Genomic DNA, 23,099 nt, shown 5'->3' with positions numbered 1-23,099 from the left:
AGGATCTTGGTGATTGTAGTGATGACTTTCAGCAGACTGAAAAGCTTGAGCATATAGATATTAAGAAAGAGGATGTAGTGGAGATTTGGAAAGCATCAAGTTGGATAAGTTGTCAGAACCAGATGAGATGTACCTCAGGCTACTGTGGGAGGCAAGGGAGGAGATTGCTGAGCCTCTGGCAATGATCTTTGCATCATCAATGAGAACAGGAGAGGTTCTGGAGGATTGGAGGGTTGCGAATGTTGTTCCTTTATTCCAGAAAGGGAGTAGAGATAGCCCAGAAAATTATAGACCAGTGAGTCTTACCTCAGTGGTTGGTAAGTTGATGGAGAAGATCCTGATTTATGAAAATTTGGAGAGGTATAGTATGATTAGGAGTAGCCAGCATGGCTTTGTCAAGGACAGGTCACACCTTACAAGCCTGATTGAATTTTTTGAGGATGTGACTAAACACATTGATAAAGGAAGAGCAGTAGATATAGTGTATATGGATTTCAACAAGACATTTGATAAGGTACCCCATGCAAGGCTTATTGAGAAAGTAAAGAGGCATGGGATCCAAGGGGGCATTGCTTTGTGGATCCAGAACTGGCTTGCCCACAGAAGGCAAAGAGTGGTTATAGATGGGTCATATTCTGCATGGAGGTCAGTCACCAGTGGAGTGCCTCAGGGATCTGTTCTGGAACCCTTACTCTTTGTGATTTTTATAAATGATCTGGATGAGGAAGTGGAGGGATGGGTTAGTAAGATGACACAAAGGTTGGGGGTGTTGTGGATAGTGTGGAGGGCTGTCAGAGGTTACAGCAGGACATTGATAGGATGCAAAACTGGGCTGAGAAGTGGCAGATGGAGTTCAACCCAGATAAGTGTGAAGTGCTTCATTTTGGTAGGTCAAATATGATGGCAGACTTTAGTATTAGTGGTAAGACTCCTGGCAGTGTGGAGGATCAGAGGGATCTTGGGGTCCAAGTCCATAGGATGGTCAAAGAAGCTGTGCAGGTTGACTCTGTGGTTAAGAAGGCGTACAGTGTATTGGCCTTCATTAATCATGGAATTGAATTTAGGAGCCAAGAGGTAATGTTGCAGCTACATAGAACCCTGTTCAGACCCCACTTGGAGTACTGTGCTCAGTTCTGGTCACCTCACTACAGGAAGGATGTGGAAACCATAGAAAGGGTGCAGAGGAGATTTAAGGATGTTGCCTGGATTGGGGAGCATGCCTTATGAGAATAGGTTGAGTGAACTCAGCCTTTTCTCCTTGGAGCAATAGAGGATGAGAGGTGACCCAATCAAGGTGTATAAGATGTTGAGAGGCATTGATTGTGTGGATAGTTAGAGGCTTTTTCCCCCAGGGCTGAAATGGCTGCCACAAGAGGGCACAGGTTTAAGGTGCTGGGGAGTAGGTACAGAGATGTCAGGAGTAAGTTTTTTGTCACAAGGGGATGTGGAGACTGGACTCAAATGCAGGACACAGGCACTGAAGTACTAGGGGCAGGACAGGAACAACTAAAGGATAGAACAAGATGGGGAGACCATGGCATTCAAAGGTGATCCTGGAGTTCAGAGAGTTCATGGCAGGGCAGGACCCTGGCTAGGCTGAAGGATGGGTCTATGGGACAAGGAATGCTGGGAGGATAGCCCCCTGGGCAGGGGCCAGCCTCCCAGGCAGGTCACAGGGCACAACCTGTCAGAAGAGAGGGGTAGGAAAGGGTCAGAGTCCCCCACCAGGCAACAGCAGTCCAGCTTACCCAACAGAGGCAAGGGATCAGAAGGGAGCCCAGTCCAGGGTGACTACAAGAACAGACTTACAGAACTAGATGATTAACAGTGGGAACCCCAAGCCAGGTCAAAAGAGGACCGACCGACCCAACTAGACTCAGCCTCTTATATACACTTGCCAGCCGATGGGCATCAGGTGCGCCTCCTTAAGCCAAGATGATCCTATTTGGGCTTAAGGGTGAAAGGAGGGACGGCTACAAGACCCGGAGTCCAGAGTCCGCAGACCGGATCAAGACCCAGAATGCAGGCTCCAGACCGGACCATAGCATTTTTCACTCAGAGAGTGGTGAGTGTGTGGAATGGGCTGCTGGCAAAAATGGTGGTGGAGGCGGATATGATAGGGTCTTTTAAGAGACTTTAAGATAGGTACATGGAGCTTAGTAAAATAGAGGGGTATAGGTAAGTCTAGTAATTTCTAAGGTAGGGACATGTTCGGCACAACCTTGTGGGCCGAAGGGCCTGTATTGTGCTGTAGGTTTTCTATGTTTCTATGTTTTTTTCCATGAGTCTATTTCACCATTTCATCATGGCTGATCCACTTTCCCTCTCAGATTCAATCTCCTGCCTTCTCCTTGTATCCCTTCATACCCTGACCAATCAAGAATCTATCAACCTCTGCCTTAAATATCTGTAAAGACTTGGGCTCCAGAGCCACCTGTGCAACAAATTTCAAAGATTCGCCACTCTCTGGCTAAAGACATTTCTCCTCATCTCCATTCTAAAAGGATGCCCCTCAAGTTTGAGGTTGTTTCCTCTGGTCTAGACTCTCCCACCACAGGAAACATCCTTTCCACATCCCCTCTATCGAGGCCTTTCAACTTGTGATAGGTTTCAATGAGATCACCCCTCATTCTTCTGAATTCCAGTGAATACAGGCCCAGAGCTAACAAATGCTCTTTATATGACAAACCATTCAATCCTGGAATCATTTTTGTAAACCTCCTTTGAACCCTCTCCAGTTTCAGCACATCTTCTGAGATAAGGGGCCCAAAACTGCTCACAACACTCCAAGCGAGGCCTCACCAGTGCTTTATAAAGTTTCAACATTACATCCTTGTTTTTATATTCTGGTACTCTCGAGATGTTACTGTGATTATATTGAGGTTGTGTAAATTGGTTCAAGAACCAAAAATTGAAGGGAAGTAGCTTAAAGTTCAAAGTAAATTTATTATCGAAGTACTTATATGTCACCATATACAACCCTGAGATTCATTTTCTTGCAGGAACAGTCAATACATTCATAATAGAATAATAACTGTGATAGAATTAATCAGAGGCCACTACAACTTGGGTGTTCAACCAGTGTGCAAAACATAACAAGCTGCAAATACAAAAAGAAAGAAATAATAATAAATAAAGTAATAAATTTCAAAAACATAAGATGAAGAGTCGTTGAAAGTGAGTCCATAGATTGTGGAACATTTCAAGTGAAGTTGAAAGAAATTATCGCCTTTGGTTCAAGAGCCTGTTGGTTGATGGGTAATAACTGTTCCTGAACTTGGGGGGTGTGAGCTCTGAGGCTCCTGTACCTTCCTCCTGATGGCAACAGCAAGAAAAGAGCATATTCTGGGTGGTGGGGTCCCAGATGATGGATGCTGCTGTCCTGTGGCAATATTTTGTGCGGATGTGCTCAGTGGTGGGGAGGACTTTACCCCGATGGACCACTTTTTGTGAGATCTTTCGTTCAAAGGCATTGGAGTTTCCATATGAAGCTCTGATGCAGCCAGTCAATACACTCTCCACTACACATCTATAGAAGTTTGTCAAAGTTTTAAGTGTCATGGCAAATCTTTGCAAACTCTTGAGGAAGAAGAGACACTGCTGTGCTTTCTTTGTAATTGCACTTAGGTGCTGGGCTCAGGACAGGCCCTCTGAAACGATAACTCCGAAAAATTTAAAGTTGCTGACCCTCTCCACCTCTGATCCTCCAATGAGGACTGGCTCACGGACTTCCTCCTCCTGAAGTCAATAATCAGTCCTTGATCTTGCTGACAGTGAGTGAGAGGTTATTGTTATGGCCCCACTCAGCCAGATTTTCAATCTCCTTCCTATTTGCTGATTTGTCACCACCTTGGATTTGGTCAACAACAGTGGTGTTGACAGCGAGTTTAAACATGGCGTTGGAGCTGTGCTTAACCACACAGTCCTAGTTAAAGCAAGTAGAGCATTGTGGTTAAGCGCACAGCCCTGTGGGGTGCGTCTGCACTGATGGAGATTGTGGAGGAGACAATGTTGCCAATCCAAACTGACTGGGGCCTGCAAGTGAGGAAATCGAGGATCCAATTGCACAAGGAAGTATTCAGGCCAAGGTCTTGAAGGTTATTAATTCTTGAACTTGAACTTGGTGGTGTGAACTTGTGTGGCAAGGGGGATGGAGCCCAGAGCCAGCGATCACCTATATCATGTTCGGATGCTGTTCATGGACTTTAGTTCAGCATTCAACACAATCATCCCTCAGAAACGGATTGGAAAGCTGAGCCTATTGGGCCTGAACACTTCCCTCTGCAACTGGATCCTAGACTTCCTGACTGGGAGACCTCAGTCAGTCCGGATCGGGAGCAGCATCTCCAACACCTTCACACTGAGCACAGGGGCTCCCCAGGGTTGTGTGCTCAGTCCATTGCTGTTCACTCTGCTGACCCACGACTGTGCTGCAACACACAGCTCGAACCACATCATCAAGTTCGCCGATGACACGACCATGGTGGGTCTCATCAGCAAGAACAACAAGTCAGCTTACAGAGAGGAGGTGTAGTGGCTAACGGACTGGTGCAGAGCCAACAACCTGTCTCTTAATGTGAACAAAACAAAAGAGATGGTTGTTGACTTCAGGAGGGCACGGAGCGACCACTCCCCACTGAACATCGATGGCTCCTCGGTAGAGATCGTAAAGAGCACCAAGTTTCTTGGTGTTCACCTGACAGAGAATCTCACCTGGTCCCTCAGCACCAGCTCCATAGCAAAGAAAGCCCATCAGCATCTCTACTTTCTGCGAAGGCTGAGGAAAGTCCATCTCCCACCGCCCCCCCCCATCCTCATCACATTCTACAGGGGCTGTATTGAGAGCATCCTGAGCAGCTGCATCACTGCCTGGTTCGGAAATTGTACCATCTCGGATCGCAAGACCCTGCAGCAGATAGTGAGGTCAGCTGAGAAGATCATCGGGGTCTCTCTTCCCGCCATCATGGACATTTACACCACACGCTGCATCAGCAAAGGAAACAGTATTATGAAGGACCCCATGCACCCGTCATACAATCTCTTCTCCCTCCTGCCGTCTGGGAAAAGGCTCCGAAGCTTTCGGGCTCTCACAACCAGACTATGTAACAGTTTCTTCCCCCAGCTATCTGACTCCTCAATACCTGAAGCCTGGACTGACACCTTGCCCTACTGTCCTGTTTATTATTTATTGTAATGCCGGTACTGTTTATGTGCACTTTATGCAGTCCAGTGTAGGTCTGTAGTCTAGTATAGCTTTCTCTGTGTTTTTTTTTATGTAGTTCAGTCTAGTTTTTGTACTGTGTCATGTAACACCATTGTCCTGAAAAACGTTGTCTCATTTTTACTATGGACCGTACCAGCAGTTATGGTCGAAATGACAATAAAAGTTGAATTGACTTGACTTGACTTGACTATAGAGGTTCAGTTACCGCTACCCTCTTTGAATAGTTTGTGCATTTTTCCTGGGGCTTCATGAGTTTCCTCAGGCTGCTCCAATGAGGGGTAAGTTAGAGTTAGTACGTTGTGAGCTGCTCTGGAAGCACGGTGACACTTGTGGGCTGCTCTGTCAGACTGTGCTGGTCATTGGCACAGACAATGCATTTCACTGTATGTCTTGAAGTACATGACTCTCTCTCTCTTAATTTCTCTTAAGGGTGAAATGAGGAAGGAATGCTTGGCACGTACCTGGAACTTTCTCAAGGCCCTAAGACTATCAAACGGTCAAAGCTGAGATTGGTAACTTACAAGTCTTCAAGCTGTACGGCACAGAAACAGGCCAACTGGCCCATCGTATCTGTGCTGATCATTGAAACTGACTGAATATTGGAAAGGCCTAGACAGAGTGCATGTAGAGAGGACGTTTCCAATAGTGGGAGAGTCTAGACCCAGAGGGCGCATCCTCAGAACAGAAGGAGAATAGAGCGGAGGAGCATATATTTTTATGCAGCTCAAGGGTGGCAAATCTGTGGATTCCATTCCCACAAACAGTTGTAGAGCCCAAGGTATTTGGGTATATTTAAAGTGGAGGTTGGTAGATGGGTGCAGGCAAGGAAGGGTGAGGGCCGGGGAGGGCAGGCGAAGGTGGGCGAGAGAGAAACTGTGTGTGGCAGAGGGGGAGGTGGATGGGGGGAGAGAGGTGAGAGAGAGGGTAAGTGCAGGCGGGGGTGGCGAGTGCAGGTGAGGGAGAGAGAGGCGAGGGTGAGAGAAGAATGAGTATGGGGTGAGTGCAGTAGAGGGAAGGTGAGGGGAGGGTAAGGATGGTGGAGGGAGGGAGAGAGGATGAGTGAGGGTGAGGGAGGGCAAGTGCAAGAGAGGTGAGGGCGAGGGAAGGGTGAATGCAGTGGAGGAAAGGTGAGGATAGAATGAGGGGAAGGCAAGGTGAGGGCGAGAGAAGGGTGAGTGCAGTGGAGGAAAGGTGAGGATAGAATGAGGGGAAGGCAAGGTGAGGGCGAGGGAAGGGTGAGTGCAGTGGAGGAAAGGTGAGGATAGAATGAGGGGAAGGCAAGGTGAGGGCGAGGGAAGGGTGAGTGCAGTGGAGGAAAGGTGAGGATAGAATGAGGGGAAGGCAAGGTGAGGGCGAGAGAAGGGTGAGTGCAGTGGAGGAAAGGTGAGGATAGAATGAGGGGAAGGCAAGGTGAGGGCGAGGGAAGGGTGAGTGCAGTGGAGGAAAGGTGAGGATAGAATGAGGGGAAGGCAAGGTGAGGGCGAGGGAAGGGTGAGTGCAGTGGAGGAAAGGTGAGAATAGAATGAGGGGAAGGCAAGGTGAGGGCGAGGGAAGGGTGAGTGCAGTGGAGGAAAGGTGAGGATAGAATGAGGGGAAGGCAAGGAGAGGGTGAAGATGTATTTCACTCTATGCTTCAATGAACAGCAAATAAAGTTAAACTTTAGATCAGTGCCGAAACCCTTCCCTGGGAGACCAATGGGTTCTGTTTTCACAGATTCCATAAGTCAGAAAATACACAAATATGGTAACAGTCCCTCTGCAGTATAAAAAGGTGTCAAAAGCACGTGAGACTGAAAGAACAATTAAAGTTATAGAGAAGGGAAAATTAGTTTTGTTCAAAGGACTTAATGTATGTACGTACATCAGGTTTTTAAGTTAAAATTAAGTTAGCTTTATTTGTCACATGTACATTGAAACATCCAAACATACAGTGAAATGCATCATTTGCTTCAAATCAAATTGGTGAGGATTGTGTTTGGCATCTTGCAAGTGTCAACCTGCTTCCCGCACCAACATAGCATGCCCACAACGCACGAACCCCAACCAAATGGTTTTGGAATGTGGGAGGAAACCAGAGCACTGGGAGGAAACCCTAGTAAAGTGATTGTGTTGAGCGCTACACTATCATGCCACCCCATGGTATTATAAGATATTATATTGTATTATATAATGTAATGTAATATGATATTAACATAATAGATTGTATTACAACTCATACTTACACTGAAACATCACTGTCCCACTGTCTTTTCATGTGTCCTGAAGCTACCCAGAAGAGAATCAGAATTCAGGATCAGGTTTAAAATCACTGGCTCTGTCATGAAATTTGTTATTTTGCATCAGCAGCGCATTGCTGTGCATAATAATATAAATTAAACTATAAATTGCAATAAAACAACATTAGAACTTAAGTAGTGCGAAAAGGAGTTGGAAATTTAAAATAGTGAGGTAGTGTTCATGGATTAATTAGCCATTCAGAAATCGAATGGTGGAGGGGAAGAAGCTGTTCCTGAAACATTAAGTCTGTGTCTTCAGGCTCCTGTACCTCTGTCCTGTTGGTAGCAATGAGAACAGGGCATGTCCTGGATGATGGGGGTCCTTAATGATGGATGCTGCCTTTTTGAGGCATCACCTTTTGAAGATGTCCTGGATGCTGGTGAGACCAGAGTTTGTGATGGAGTTGACAGAGTTTACAACTCTCTGCAGTTTACTTTGATCCTGTGTAGTAACTTCCCCCCCCCCCCCCCACCCCATACCAGCCAGTGATGCAGCCCATTAGAATGCTCTCCATGGTACCTCTGTAGGAATTTGCAAGTGTCTTTGCTGACATAGCAAATCTCCTCAAACTCCTAATGAAATATAGCCAGTGTTACACCTTCTTTGTAATTACATCATTACATTGGGTCTCAGAGAATTTCAAACTGCTCACCCATTTCCACCTCTGATCCCTCGATGAGGACTGGCATGTATTCCCTCAACTTTCCCTTCTTGACGTCCACAATCACTTCCTTAGTCTTACTAACACTGAGTTCAAGGTTGTTGTAGTGAGACCATTCAACTCGTCTTCTCCTGTTCGATTTGTAGAGGGAAATACAGAGGCCCAGGTTTTGGAGCTTGTTGATTAGAGCTGAGAGTGTGAGTGTGAAGAACGATGAGCTGTGGTCAATAAACATCAGCCTGATATAGGTATTACTTTTGTCCAGGTGATCCAAGGCCAAGTGCAGAACCAGTGAGGTTGTATCCACTGTTGACCTATTGTGGCGATAGGCAAATTGCAGTGGGTACAGCTCCATGCTTAGGCAGGTGTTGATTCTAGCCCTGAGCAACCTCTCAAAGCAATTTCATCACTGTAGATGTGAGTGCTATTGGGCGATAGTCACTGAGGCAGCCCGCCCTGCTCTCCTTGAACTTTAGTATATTTGTCCCCCATTTGAAGCAAGTGGGAACCTCAGACTGCAGCAGTGAGAAATTGAAGATGTCCTTCAACACTCCTGCCAGTTTATTGGCACAGGTTTTCAAAGTACTGCCAGGTACACCATCAGTACACCACCTAAAGGCTTGAAGAAATAAAAGCATAGACTATTTTCTAAATGGAGAGAAAATTCAAAATCTGAGGTGCAAAGGGACTTAGGAGTTCATGTGTAGGAATTCCCTGGAGGTTAATTTGCAGGTTGAGTCAATGGTGAGGAGGACAAATGCAATATTAGCATTCAGAAAAGAGGAATAGGATATAAAAGCAAGGAACGAAATGTTGAGGCTTTATGAAGCACTGGTAAGGCCTCACTTGGATTATTGTGAGTATTGTGAGCAGTTTTGGACTCCTTATCTAAGAAAGGATGTGCTAAAGTTGGAGAAGGTTCAAAGGGGGTTCATGAAAATGATTCTGGGATTGAAAGGCCTGTCATATGATGAGTGTATGATGGTTCTGGGTCTGTATTCACTAGAATTCGGAAGAATGAAGAGTGACCTCATTGAAACCAATTGAATATTGAAAGGCCTTGTGTTACCTACCCCGTAACTGGGTCACTTACCAGCAAAGATAGAGAGGTCAGTTGAAGTCTGATGGTGCTATTTTTAACAGTATTTATTGAGAAAAATACACAAAAATAATATCAATGCAAACACACCAATAATATACGTCGTCAATACTACCGGTAAATCTAAAAGTGCGGGTATAATAATAATCAATAAGAAATAGCTCTATCGCTGTCTAGGGGATAATGTATTGTCCGATGGAAATATAAAAGTCACTTTAGTTCAGTCAAGCTGTAGGCTGCAGCCTTTGGTTGGAGGGAAAGACGGGTTAAAACTTGCCCATTCCTTTTATGATGTCAATCCTTCGAGAGTCGTTGGGGGACTGATTTCCCTTTCGAGGTTAGCTAAAGCCGTGCTTCCGTGACAAGACCCACCAATTCTGAGGCAAATGGAAAAGGACGCACGTGGGCTGGTTCCACTGGCTTTCGCTGTTACGCTGTTACAGGAGTTCTAGCATTTCTTCTGGTGCGTCTGAAGGGGCTGTTCCTCAGACCCTCTTTTATCCTGACTCACAGGGTCTCAGATGTCAATCAGGGTGGGATGATGCAATCCCTCCACCAACCCCCCCCCCCCCCCCCTCGGTTCATTGCCTGGGGGCTTCGATGCATCGTACAGGATTCAATACACAAGTCCGTCTCCAAGAGACAATAGCCGTTATCAATGGTTCCGCCTTTCGGAGGCCGGGACACATTCCAAACTCTTTGTGGATTCTGCATGTCTTTCTCTCATTTCCTGGGTCTCCTGACTCGAATCAATAGCGATCCTGCCATTCTCAAAAAGGAGGGGGCCACGGACGTAACACTTGTTAGAGTGGATGTAGAGAGGATGCTTCCTATGGTTGGGGAGTCTAAGCAGAGAACACAGCCTTGGAATAGAGGGGCATCTTTTTAGAATGATGAGGAGGAATTTCTTTAGCCAGAGAGTGGTGAATCTGTGGGATTTTTTGCCACAGGCAGCTGTGGAGGCCAAGTCTGTATGTGTATTTAAGGCAGAGATTGATAGATTCCTGATTAGTCAGGGCATGGATGGTTACAGGAAGAAGGCAGGAGATTGGGGATGAGAGGAAATTTGGATCAGCCATGATGAAAAGGTGGAGTAGACTTAATGGGCCAAATGACACAATTCTGCTCCTATACCTTATGATCTTAAAGGATGTTCTGACATTGACCTTCAAGAGAGAGATCTCAGGGTCACCAGGTGCTGTCAAGAGTCACTTTGTTCCTTTCATTTCCTGTCAGAGTCACGTTATGTACAGGTACTCCTGCGCCTAGTGTCACTTCAGGTACATACAATGTGCATAAGCTAATCTTACAGATATAGAGTCACACTCAAATATTGCACATTGTGTTTATAGGATTGCTTTTATATTATATTTATTGTTTTCTATTGTACTTTATACCTATTCTGCCCTTTTATGCTGCATTGGATCCAGAGTAACAGTTATTTTGTTCTCCTTTACACTTGTACACTGAAGAATGACAATAAACAAACTTTAATCTTGAATATTATGGCATAAAATAATAATATTATTGTGCATTTAAGAGTTCAGTAATATTTGACTAGTATTGTAAATATAAAAGAACTCCCACGATATGCTGGAGGAACTCAGCAGGTCAGGGTGCATTCATGGAAAAGAGTAAACCGTTGCCGTTTTGGGCCGAGACCTTCTTCAGGACTCAGTCTGAAACATCAACTCTTTACTCTTTTCCACAGACGCTGCCTGGCCTGCTGAGTTCCTCCAGCATTCTGTGTGTGTTGCTTTAGATTTCCAGTGTCTGCAGACTTCCCTGCATTGCAAATTTACTGTTTGATGAAGCATTCTTTGTTGTTTACATAATTCATTACGGCTTACATGTGGAAGTACACGAATGGCTTTGGGCATACGGCCATCATGTCATAGATTCATGCTTCACTAAAGTACATGAGTATCCCCAGGCTCCCGAGTTTCTCTTTTGATTAGTTACAAAAGACAACATGATGAGAGAGTTGTTTGTAGAGGTGCCCATTGGACAGGGGTATGTAGACAGGTGCTTGTAGAGGTGCCCTTAAGAGAGGTGTTTGTAATCCAGGGAAGGCCTCTAGATAGGTCAATATGGACATAATAGACCAAAAGGTCCATCTGTTTCCGTGCTGAATGAGTATTATCACAAATTAGGTGCCAGATGATCAGAAGGTTTGAAGTCCATTTCAAAGATTCCAGTTGCTTGGGGAGTTTCTATCAAGCGCCTGCTGTTTCTTAACTAAGATTAACCGTAAATGGCCCTCAGTGTGACTGGCCAAGCGAGCATGGTTTTAATTGAGCAAATAATGGCGAGTACTCTCCACTGGCAGGAGGATCAGTAACAAAAGGAAACAGATGCGAGATAACTGACAAAGGAACTGCAGGGGAGATGAAAAGATTAATTTTAAATTCATTGGTTATTCTGAACTGCAATGCAATGCAGACAGATTCAGTGAGAACCCTCAAAGGGAGTTAGAAGTGAAATGCTGGAGGGTTGTGAAGAAATGGTGTGGGCAGTGAATCTCTTGATCACCTCTTTCCAATGGGCAGAATGGTCAAGTTCTATTCTGTATGATTGTGTGAATGTGATGACCTTTTGATAAAGGAATTTACAACATCACCATTGGCTGAAGTTCATTACATTCTTCATGATGACTAATGAATCCATTCAACCCACAGGAAATCTATGTTGTCCCAAAGCAGTCACACCAGTTCCAATCCTCCCGCTTACTTCCGGTAACCAATTCTCTCCCAAATAGTCAACAACTCTGATGAAGTTCTCACCATAGATGCTGCCTGACCCGTTGAGTTCCTCTAAGCATTTTGTATGTTGTTCCAGGGGTTCCAGTATCTGCATCTCCTGTGGATTTAATTGGTTATTGTGTGGTGACCAACTAAAACCAAGCCATGTGACAGGTGTAACTGTATAAAGGAAATATAAAGGTCTTTATTGGCACAGCAAACCTTCAGGATAGAGTCCAAGTGAATCTCACTCCCCTGACCTAAAGTTTTATACTTTTTAAAAACAAAGACAACAGTAAACATTAATTACAGTCTCAAAAACTATATCACCAACTTCAAATATAGTCAGGAACTTTGCAGAAGTACGTATTTCAAATTCAAGTACAGGTTATTGCCAACAAACAAAACAGCACAATACAGGACAAACGACTCACACACTAACACATGAAGTAATATTAGCACTGGTAAATTAACAAATAATAAGGTGTATTTATGAAACAAGTTAAAATTAAACAGTATAACACTAAGGCACTTCATGCGTGATGAACTGGGAGGTGGCAGAGAGTTCAGTGGTCTTATGGCCTGGAGGAAGAAGCTGTTTCCAATCCTGTCTGTTCTTGTCCTAATGCTGTGGTACCTTCTGCCTGATGGTAGGGAGTCCGAGATCTTTCGACAGTTGGGTGGGATCATTGTCGATGCTAAGGGCTCTGTGTATACAGCGCTCCTGATAAACATCTCCAGTGGGTAGAAGAGAGACCCTGATGATCCTCTCGGCAGTCTTTGCAATCCTTTATAAGGACTTGTGGTCAGATGCCTTGCAATTCCCATACTGGTGGGTAATATTCAATACTGATGTCTGTTCTGAAAGCCTCCGAGTACAGTCCCAGACACCTCTTTTGTTACAGTGTTGAAGGATGGCTGCATGAGTACACAAGTAACCAGAAAATGAAGTGATGGAACAGACCTGTCCTGAATAAGTGGCAGGAATTAAGTGACCTGAATTAACTCTCCTGAATTAAGTGATCTCTGACAATGTCACTTAATGCCTTCTCTAATTTCATTCTGAAGTTTTGCAATGATCACTGGTTAACATGAACATCCATCACCAGGGATCCGTCACCACCCAGGACATGCTGTCTCCTTGCTGCTCTCATCGGGAAGGAGGTACAGGTGCCCTCAGGACTCACACCACCAGTTTCAGGAACAGTTACTACCCCTCAACCATCAGGCTCTTGAATGTCACTTGTCCCATTGTCGAAATGTCCCACAACCTATGGGCCAGCTTTCATGGACCCTTCATCCCATGTTCTCAATAGTCATTGGTTACTTATTTATTATTGTTATTTCCTTCTTTCTTTTAGTACTGGCACAGTTTGTTGTCTTTTGCACACTGGTTGAACACCAAGTTGGTGCGGTTTTTCATTGATTCTGTTAAGCCTATTATTCCATTATGGATTTATTGAGTATGCCCATAAGAAAATGAATATCAGGGTGGTATAGTATGACATATATATACTTTGATAATACTTCGAACGTTGATCTATTGTCTTCCTCTGCATAGTTTCAATATGACAGAATCAGAGTGCCCAAAATCCAGTGATCGTTTCATTAGCCACTAAGTATCAGTTGGAAATTAAATTGCATCTAATTTTCAGGTTTTATTTCCTGAAGACTGGTTCTCATTTGAATTAATATTAGCTACGTTCATGTAATTGCACAGCTCCTGGGTAATCATTAACATGCTGAAAAGATTAGACAGGGCTTGAAGGGGGAAATAAACTGGCCGGAAGAGTCGGTAAAAGAGTGATGGAGCCAGAAAGGCTCACTCCCCTGGGGCTAGCACAGAGTCCATGTGCTTAATGGCCTCCTTCAAGGACACATGAAGAGTCATGACGTGTAGAGCAGCGATGAGAGAGCCCGGAAGCAGGAACATGTGCGTTGTGATACGGGGATTATGACTGAAGAGAAAGATGGCTAGGGTCATTCGGCACTAGAGTGCAAGCGTGTTTGTAAGGTGTATCAAAAATTAAATGCACAAAAACTAGAAAAACTAGTGAAAAGAAAACTGCCAATATTTACAAAGAGATATCTACCAGAAAACACAATAAATAGCTCCATACTACTTAATCCAGAGTGGGCTCCTAGCAGTTCGATCTCTTTGTCTCTCTCTCTCTCCCCACCCTCAAGAGCAAACCACCCCATTTTGTTTAGGCGCCAGTGTATACCATCTTTAATTACCCACAACGAAGTTGCAATCATTACAAAATCAACAGAAGTATCTACCTTAAAAACAATTTATGAACAACATATAAACATTTACACAGCCTCCTTGCTAAACAAATGGGTTATTCCGAAGTGTATGTGGAAGTACAGCCAAGCCGAACCCTTTAGACCCATTATTATTATTATGATTATTATTACCCTTTAGACCCATTATTAGAATATACCAGGGAAAGGCATTGAAGGGCTCACACTCACACTCAGCACAACAGTGAGGTCAGATTGCTGGGCCATTTGGGAAAGGCCAAGACATGGCGGCGGTGTCCAGGCCCAGAGCCTACTGATGCGACAGGGCCCTGGTGTTAGAGCGAGCAGTGACACAACGTTTGAACGATTTAAGTGCCAGACCGGATGAATTGAAGAGGCAAGGGTTGGGTGAGTTCTGCATGCTGTTCCACAATGTTTACTGCACTGAAGCTGAGTGTGTGGGCCTGTGCCAGCTGCTCCAGGCTCCGTGCCTAAGGACATGTTTATTCTGAATGCTGTTCACTTGCTTTTATTGTTTGCATAATTTGTTTATTCGCTCTCTGTCTGTACACTGGGTGTTTGTTGGTTTTTCCTACATGGGTGTGTTGTTTTGTGGCTGCCTGTAAGGAGCCGAATCTCAGGGATGTATTATACATACTTCAATAATAAATGTACTTTAAACTTTCAACAGCAAAACGACAAGGCAATGGTGTGTGTGTGTGTGTGTGTGTGTGTGTGTGTGTGTGTGTGTGTGTGTGTGTGTGTGTGTGTGTGTGTGTGTGTGTGTGTGTGTGTGTGTGTGTGTGTGTGTGTGTGTGTGTGTGTGTGTGTGTGTGTACAGAATGCGTTTACTGAACGCTCTCAGTCACAGTGTGAGATAGCTGACCCTTGGGCAGCCTGTTCAAAATGGACTAAATGGTGTCCAACACGCCTCAGGCTTCAATGATCCTTTACCCACCACCTGCTGTCTTGCTTTCAGACCCCACATTTTGTTTTGTTCTGTTAAGATATTTGCCTAGAATTCACTCTCGAACCATTAGAACCCAAAGATCTCCTGACAGCAGAGCAAATACAAAAACACTATGTGTTTGAGAGTAGCTGTAATTCAAAGCAATAAAACAAAATTTAAAAGGTTTCTTTATAAACATCTTTCCTTTAAGCCAGGGGTGTCAAACTCATTTTAGGTCACGGGCCGGATTGAGCAAATTGCAGCTTCATGCGGGCCGGATCAGTCGGATGCGTGCGAACGCAGCTTTCGTTGCCTCCGTTTTTTCAGCCTGCTCACATGTGTCTCAGTCTCTGCTATAACTACAAAGTGTTTCACTTTACAAATTCTGTTTCTTATGAAGACTGCCGAGCAAGACTGCCGAATAAACACTAAAAACCCTGAAAACCTGGTACCTGAATAAACTCAGCATTAGCCATATCATACGCCATAGGCGCTTCGATTACTGGGGCCAGCTTTAATAGTAATTAGATATTATCTCGCAGGCCAAAGATAATTCCACCGCGGGCCGGATCTGGCCCGCAGGCCTTGAGTTTGACATATATGCTTTAAGCGATTGGAATATGTATGCAGGAGGTCTCTATTCTTAGGCTTCTGTCCAGCATTCTTTTTAATCAAACATTCTGTTTCTGCCCATCCCAGGGATTCTTTCTCCAGTTCCAAAGGTTAGGCCACTTCTGGTGCAAGACAACCAGCAGTGCCTACTATTGATTCCTGTTAACCAGTAGGTCAGGTATGTTACTGCTGCTCTCGCCAGAGCCCCGGGAAAGAAGCAGCAGAACGCCAGAAGATGGGAAACAGGAACTTCAACCAGTGCTACTCTCACAAGGAGGAAGGAGGGGAGTTCCCAGGAAATGTGTTGGTTCAAAGGTTCTTTTAATATCATAGAATGGATACAGTATACAACCTGAAATTAATACCCTTCACAGACAGCCATGAAACAAGAACCCCATAGAATGAATGATGGAAACATCGAAGCTCCGAAGCCCCCTCCTCCCCTCTTTGCACAAGCAATAGCAGAAGCGCTGACCCCCCCCCCCAAAGACACCTTGATCCAGATTCCATCAACACTGCAGTCCACAAACCAGCAGAAACACTGACCCCCCCACCCCAAAGGGACCTTAATCCAGATCCCATCAACACTGCAGTCCACAAACCGGCAGAATCACTGACCCCCCCACCCCAAAGACACCTTGATCCAGATTCCATCAACACTGCAGTCCACAAACCAGCAGAAACACTGACCCCCCCACCCCAAAGGGACCTTAATCCAGATCCCATCAACACTGCAGTCCACAAACCGGCAGAATCACTGACCCCCCCACCCCAAAGACACCTTGATCCAGATTCTTTCAACACTGCAGTCCACAAACCAGCAGAAGCACTGACCCCCCCACCCCAAAGAGACCTTGATCCAGATTCCATCAACACTGCAGTCCACAAACCAGCAGAAGCACTGACCCCCCCACCCACCCCAAAGAGACCTTGATCCAGATTCCATCAACACTGCAGTCCACAAACCAGCAGAAGCACTGACCCCCCCACCCCAAAGAGACCTTGATCCAGATTCCATCAACACTGCAGTCCACAAACCAGCAGAAGCACTGACCCCCCCACCCCAAAGAGACCTTGATCCAGATTCCATCAACACTGCAGTCCACAAACCAGCAGAAGCACTGACCCCCCCACCCCAAAGACACCTTGATCCAGATTCCATCAACACTGCAGTCCACAAACCAGCAGAAACACTGACCCCCCCCCCCACCCCAAAGAGACCTTGATCCAGATTCCATCAACACTGCAGTCCACAAACCGGCAGAATCACTGACCCCCCCACCCCAAAGACACCTTGATCCAGATTCCATCAACACTGCAGTCCACAAACCGGCAGAATCACTGACCCCCCCACCCCAAAGGGACCTTAATCCAGATCCCATCAACACTGCAGTCCACAAACCAGCAGAATCACTGACCCCCCCACCCCAAAGACACCTTGATCCAGATTCCATCAACACTACAGTCCACAAACCAGCAGAAGCACTGACCCCACCCCCCCCAAAGACTCCTTGATCCAGATTCTTTCAACACTGCAGTCCACAAACCAGCAGAAACACTGACCCCCCCACCCCAAAGACACCTTGATCCAGATTCCATCAACACTACAGTCCACAAACCAGCAGAAGCACTGACCCCACCCCCCCAAGACACCTTGATCCAGATTCTTTCAACTCTGCAGTCCACAAACCAGCAGAAGCACTGACCCCCCCCACCCCAAAGAGACCTTGATCCAGATTCCATCAACACTGCAGTCCACAAACCAGCACTTCAGTGTCTCAGCTGGGCTGTCCCTCTCCAGCTAAGGAGAGAGAGAGATCACTCCTGCAGCAACATGAGAGGAGACCAGCCACTCGCCGTTCGAATGTTACAATCTTCCATGTCGCTTCTCCAAGCCCCTCTGTTTCGAGGACCAGCAGGCTTAGCCAAGCACTTTCTACCGTTATCCTTTGAGTGGTAAGTGTTCCACCAATATTTGGAAGGTGGCATCCCAGGCGATAAAAATCTTGCATTTCTATATAACTTTTCAAAGTTGGGTGCTCCAAGGCACTCTGCAGCATTAGAGAGATTTGTCACATGGACTGATTAATAATAATAATAATAATAAGTACTTTATTGATCCAGAATGGGAAATTATTTTGTTACAGCAGCAACATTTTAAAACACACTTAGCAATAATAATAAATACAATAATAATATGAACTAACACTAAAGTACAGAATAATAATAATATATGCAATAATAATTTACCAATATGCAATAACAATGTAAGAAATAATAAACAAGAGCATATTGTACTATGATGTGTGTTCGCTGTCGCACAGAGATTAAGGATAGTCAACATGGCCACGGGCATGGCAGGTCAACCTTATAGAGATTTTCAAGGAAGTTAACAGGAAAGTGGATGTTCTCTACATGGATTTTAGCAAAGCAGTTGACAGGGTCCCAAGTGGGAGGCTGGTCAAGACGGCTCAGTCACTCAGCATTCAGGATATGGTAGTAAACTGGATTAGTAAATTAAGTAGCTTTGTGGGAGACGCCAGAGGGTGATAGTAGATGGTTGCCTCTCTGACTGGAGGCCAGCGACTAGTGGTATGCTGAAGGAATTGGTGCTGGATCTGTTGTTGTTTGTCATCTATATCAATGACCTGGATGATAATGTGGTTAAATGGATCATCAAATTTGCAGATGACCAGGATTGGGGGTGCGGTGGACAGTGAGGAAGGCTATCATGGCTTGCAGAGGGATCTACATCAGCTGGAAAAATGGCTGAAAAATGGCACGTGGAATTTAATGCAGACAGATACAAGGTTTTGCACTTCAGTAGGCCCAACCAAGTTAGGTCTTACACAGTGAACAGTAGGGCACTGAGATGTGTGGTAGAACAAATGGATCTGAGAATACATCACATGTAGATGGGGTCATAAAAAAAGTTTTTGGCACATTGGCCTTCATAAATCAATGTATTGAGTACAGGAGATGGGGTGTTCTGTTGAAGTTGTATAAGACATTAGTGAGGTCTAATTTGGAGTATTGTGTGCATATTTGGTCACCTACCTACAGGAAAGATGTAAACAAGGTTGAAAATTCACAAGGATGTTGCCGGGTCTGGAGGACCTGAGATATAAGGAAAGATTGAATAGCTTAGAACTGTATCCTTTAGAATGTAGAAGACCGAGAGGAGATTTGGTAGAGATACACAAAATTATGAGTGATATAAATAGAGTAAACGCAAATGGCTTTTTCACTGAGATTGGTGTGACTATAACCATAGGTCATGGCTTAAGGGTGAAAGGTGAGAAATTGAAGGGGAACAGGAGAGGAAACTTCTTCATTCAGAGGGTTGTCAGAGTGTGGAATGAGCTGCCATCACAAGTGGTGCATGCGAGCTCAATTTAAACATTAAGAGAAGTTTGGATAGGTATATGGATGGTAGGGATATGGAGGGCTGTGGTCCCGGTGCAGGTCAATGGGTGTAGGCAGCTTAAATGGTTTTGATCTGGACTAGATGGGCCAAAGGGACTGTTTCTATGTTGTACTTCTCTATGACTCTACATCAAAACATCGAAACATACAGTGAAATGTGTTATTATGTGTTTTATGTGTCATTATACTGGCTTTTAATAATACTTTTTATAAGATTTGTACTTTTTAACAAACATGTATTTTTCACACTCAATGGCAGAAAGCGGTATAGCAGCTAAACTAACGGCTTATCACCTTTCGCATTTTTCATTGGCTACATATCAGCACATCACCCACTTGATGTAATTAAATAGCCTATTAGATAGTTGATCTATAAAAGTGATAGATTTTCAGAAGCACCATTTTTTATTCTTTTCTTTCTTTCTTTCTTTATCAATCTTCTTATTAAATAAAAAAGTACATATATATATATAAACAAGAGGAGAATTAACTCAAATATCTATATCGATAACAATTCATATAAAAGTAAAATAAACATTATCAAGATCATACATAGTATTAATCTAATAGTGTGTAATAAAAAATAAGATAATCGATTCTCCTCTTATCATTCCATGAAAAGAAGAAAAAAAGAAACTTTTATAATTTTATATACATAAAGAACCCTACTAAACAAGAAAAAAGAAAAAAAAAGAAAAAGAGAAAAAAGAAGAAACTGGGCAGCTCATACTGAGAGTAAAAGCAAGAAAAAAGAGAAACTTTCTGATCAAATCCAAAGTTTTGAGAAAGTAACTGGAAGAGCAATAATATTCTTTTATTTCTTTTTTCAGGCCGGGACCCTTCACAGGACTGGACAATAAAAAATCTTTTCTTCTCCAGTCCTGCTAAAGGATCTTGGTGCAAAATGTCAACTGTTTACTCTTTTCCATAGATGCTACCTGACCTGCTGAGTTCCTCCAGCACTTTGTGTGTGGTGCTTGGATTTCCAGCATCTGCAGATTTTCTCTTGTTTGTGGTTGAATTTCCCTCTGAGCGTTGTTTCTCAGCTCTTTATTTAGTTTACTTAGTATCTGCATGTTTGTTTGTACTCTAAAGTAAACTGAAATCTTGGAATTAAGAGTGCTCATCGTTCCTGAGTCAGGCAAGAACCCTAAAGATCAGCGATCCAGCAGTTTGATGACCAACACAGTCTGAGGATGTGCTGGGGGCAGCCCGCAAGGGTCACCATGCTTCTAGTGCAGGCCCACAATGTACTAACCTTAACCTGTACACTTTGCAATGTGGGAAGAAACCAGAGCATCTGGAGGAAACCCAAGTGATCACCGGGGAGGATGTACAAACTCCTTAGAGACGACGGTGGGAATTGAACCCCAGTTGCTGATACAGTAAACTACAGTCCTGTTCCACCAATTTCTAAAACAGAGTCACTGTTACAGCTGCCAGTTTCAGCCAGGCAAGTTCCCATGGGCATCAATATGATAAAAACCACAAAATCTGTTGATAATTATTTTGACGAGGAGATTATTATAGTCAGGGCACTGAGAGAGCTCCGTATCTACTTATTAAAATTGCCAAAGGTTATTTTATGTTTTCCAGAGTTGGTCCCACTGTCCCAGCAGCCTTCTGAACTCCCTCTGTACTGCACCAGAGAGGTGGTCTAGACCAGGGGTATTTGACCTTTTTTTATGCCATGGACCCCTACCATTACCTGAGGGGTCCATGGACCCTGGCCTGGGATCACCTGGACAAGACCTTGTTCTCATCTCATTAGATGGGAGGCTCTGAATCTCCCAAGTCAGGGGTAAGCGAGAAGCGAGCTCACCCTGGGCCACAATTGAGTCAGAAGGTTGTGTGTTCACACCAGAGGGAGGACAACCGTTTGCTTCCATTGCTGTTCCTTTTTTTATTTCTGAGCTTCTTGTTAAATGGCTGGAGAGAGAAGAAACTGCATATTAATTTTTCACCAATTAGCCTAAATCCACAGTCCATCTGATGCCACTAGCAGCTTGGATCAATGCTCCTCAACCTAAAACATTACCTACAATTCTGTTTCTTCAGGAATTCCCTGACCTGCTGAGTGTGTGCAGCTTTTAGCGCAGATTTCCTGCATCTTCAACTTTTAATAACTTTTCCCAGCATATTAATAATGATTGTCTTTCCATTTCACCCACACTTCATATGGAATCTCTAAACATATTGTCTTTTGGTGCCCTTGAATTAGAATCATTTATCCATTGCTGGTGACATCTATACTTCAAAGATCAAAGGTCAAAGCAAATTCATGATCAAAGTACATTTATGTCACCATATACAACCCAGAGTTTAATTTTCTTGTGGGCATACTCAATAAATTCATAACGCAATAATAACCATAAATGAATCAAAGAAAGACCTGCACCAACTTGGATGTTCAACTGCCGTGCAAAAGACACTCACTGTGCAAATATAATAATAATTAATAAATAAGCAATGAGTACTGAGAACATGAGATGAAGAGTCATTGAAAGTGAGTCCATCAATTGCAGGGGCATTTCACTGATCAAACACCACAATCACAATCTGGTTTAATGCAAGTGGCATATTTTGTGAAATTTGTTGTTACCCGCAAACTCCTAATGAAGTATTGCCACTGTTGTGTCTTCTTTGTAACTTCACCAATACGTTGGGCCCAGGATAGATCCTCAGAGATGTTGACACCCAGGAATTCCCACTTCTTATTCCTTGATGAGGACTGGTGTGCTCCCTCGTCTTTCCCTTTCTGAAGTCCACAATCAGTTCTTTGGTCTCACTGACGTTGAGTGCCTGGTTGTGGAGCTACACCACTCAACTAGCTGATCTATCTTGGTCCTGTATGCCCTGTTGTCACCATCTGAAATTCTACCTACAATGGTTATGTCGTCAGCAAATACACTGTGGAGTGCTTGTAGGTTATGCCCTTCCTATATGCCAAATCAGTCCCACAACACAGAGTGCTCCACTAGATCTTAGGTGACAGATTCTGACATCTGACCTTCAGACCACGAGCCTATTAGCAGCTCACAGCTGTCAACAACCATGGAACTGCTTTCTCTGATCTCGTTAAAACATGCAAAAGCATTCACAAGCAATTCAGCAACTATTAAAATTATCATTCAAAACATCGTAAATTTAAACAATACCTGATAGTCCATTGAAGCACTTTAAATTAATTAAAGTTAAATTAGCGTAAAGGGATTAAAAAGCATTTATTAAAAAGATTAACTTAGATGTTAATCTGGTACAAAAATGGGGTCAAGGGTCAAACTAATTTTGCCTGAAGTCACGGATTCAAGTTAAAGTAGAACTCTGAACTGATTCCTGAAGCCACGGACTTACCTTCCAGGGCTCTGCAGCATTTCAGAGTTTGGCTTTACTTGCCCCTTATCTATAGAAACACCGAAACATACAGTGAAATGCTTTGTTTGATGTCAATGATCATCACCGTTTGAGGATGTGCTGGGAGCAGCCTGTAAGTGTGGTGCCAATGTATCATGCCCACAACTCACACAAGTTCAAGGAATCCACAGCCCATATTCTCAGTATTATTTATTTACTTCTTTTTATATTTGCACACTTTGTCTTTTACTGCACATTGGTTGTTGACAATCTTTGTGTGTGGTGTTTCATTAATTCTATTGTTTATTTTTGTTCTAAATCAAATCAAGTTTAATTATCATTCAGAAAGCACATAGATACAGCTGAATGAGACAGCGTTCATCTGGGGCCAAGTTGCAAAACTTTCAAAATAGCGACAAACATAATTCCAAATCGCGAGCAAAGAAGCATATTCGCTTTAAAAAAAACATACTATAGTCCAAGACCCTGAGCGACAATGTCCAGCAATC

This window comes from Hemitrygon akajei, chromosome 16 (assembly GCF_048418815.1).
Source record: "Hemitrygon akajei chromosome 16, sHemAka1.3, whole genome shotgun sequence".
NCBI lineage: Eukaryota > Metazoa > Chordata > Chondrichthyes > Myliobatiformes > Dasyatidae > Hemitrygon > Hemitrygon akajei.
The sequence above is the reverse complement of the archived record's forward strand: the minus strand, read 5'-3'. Positions refer to the sequence as shown.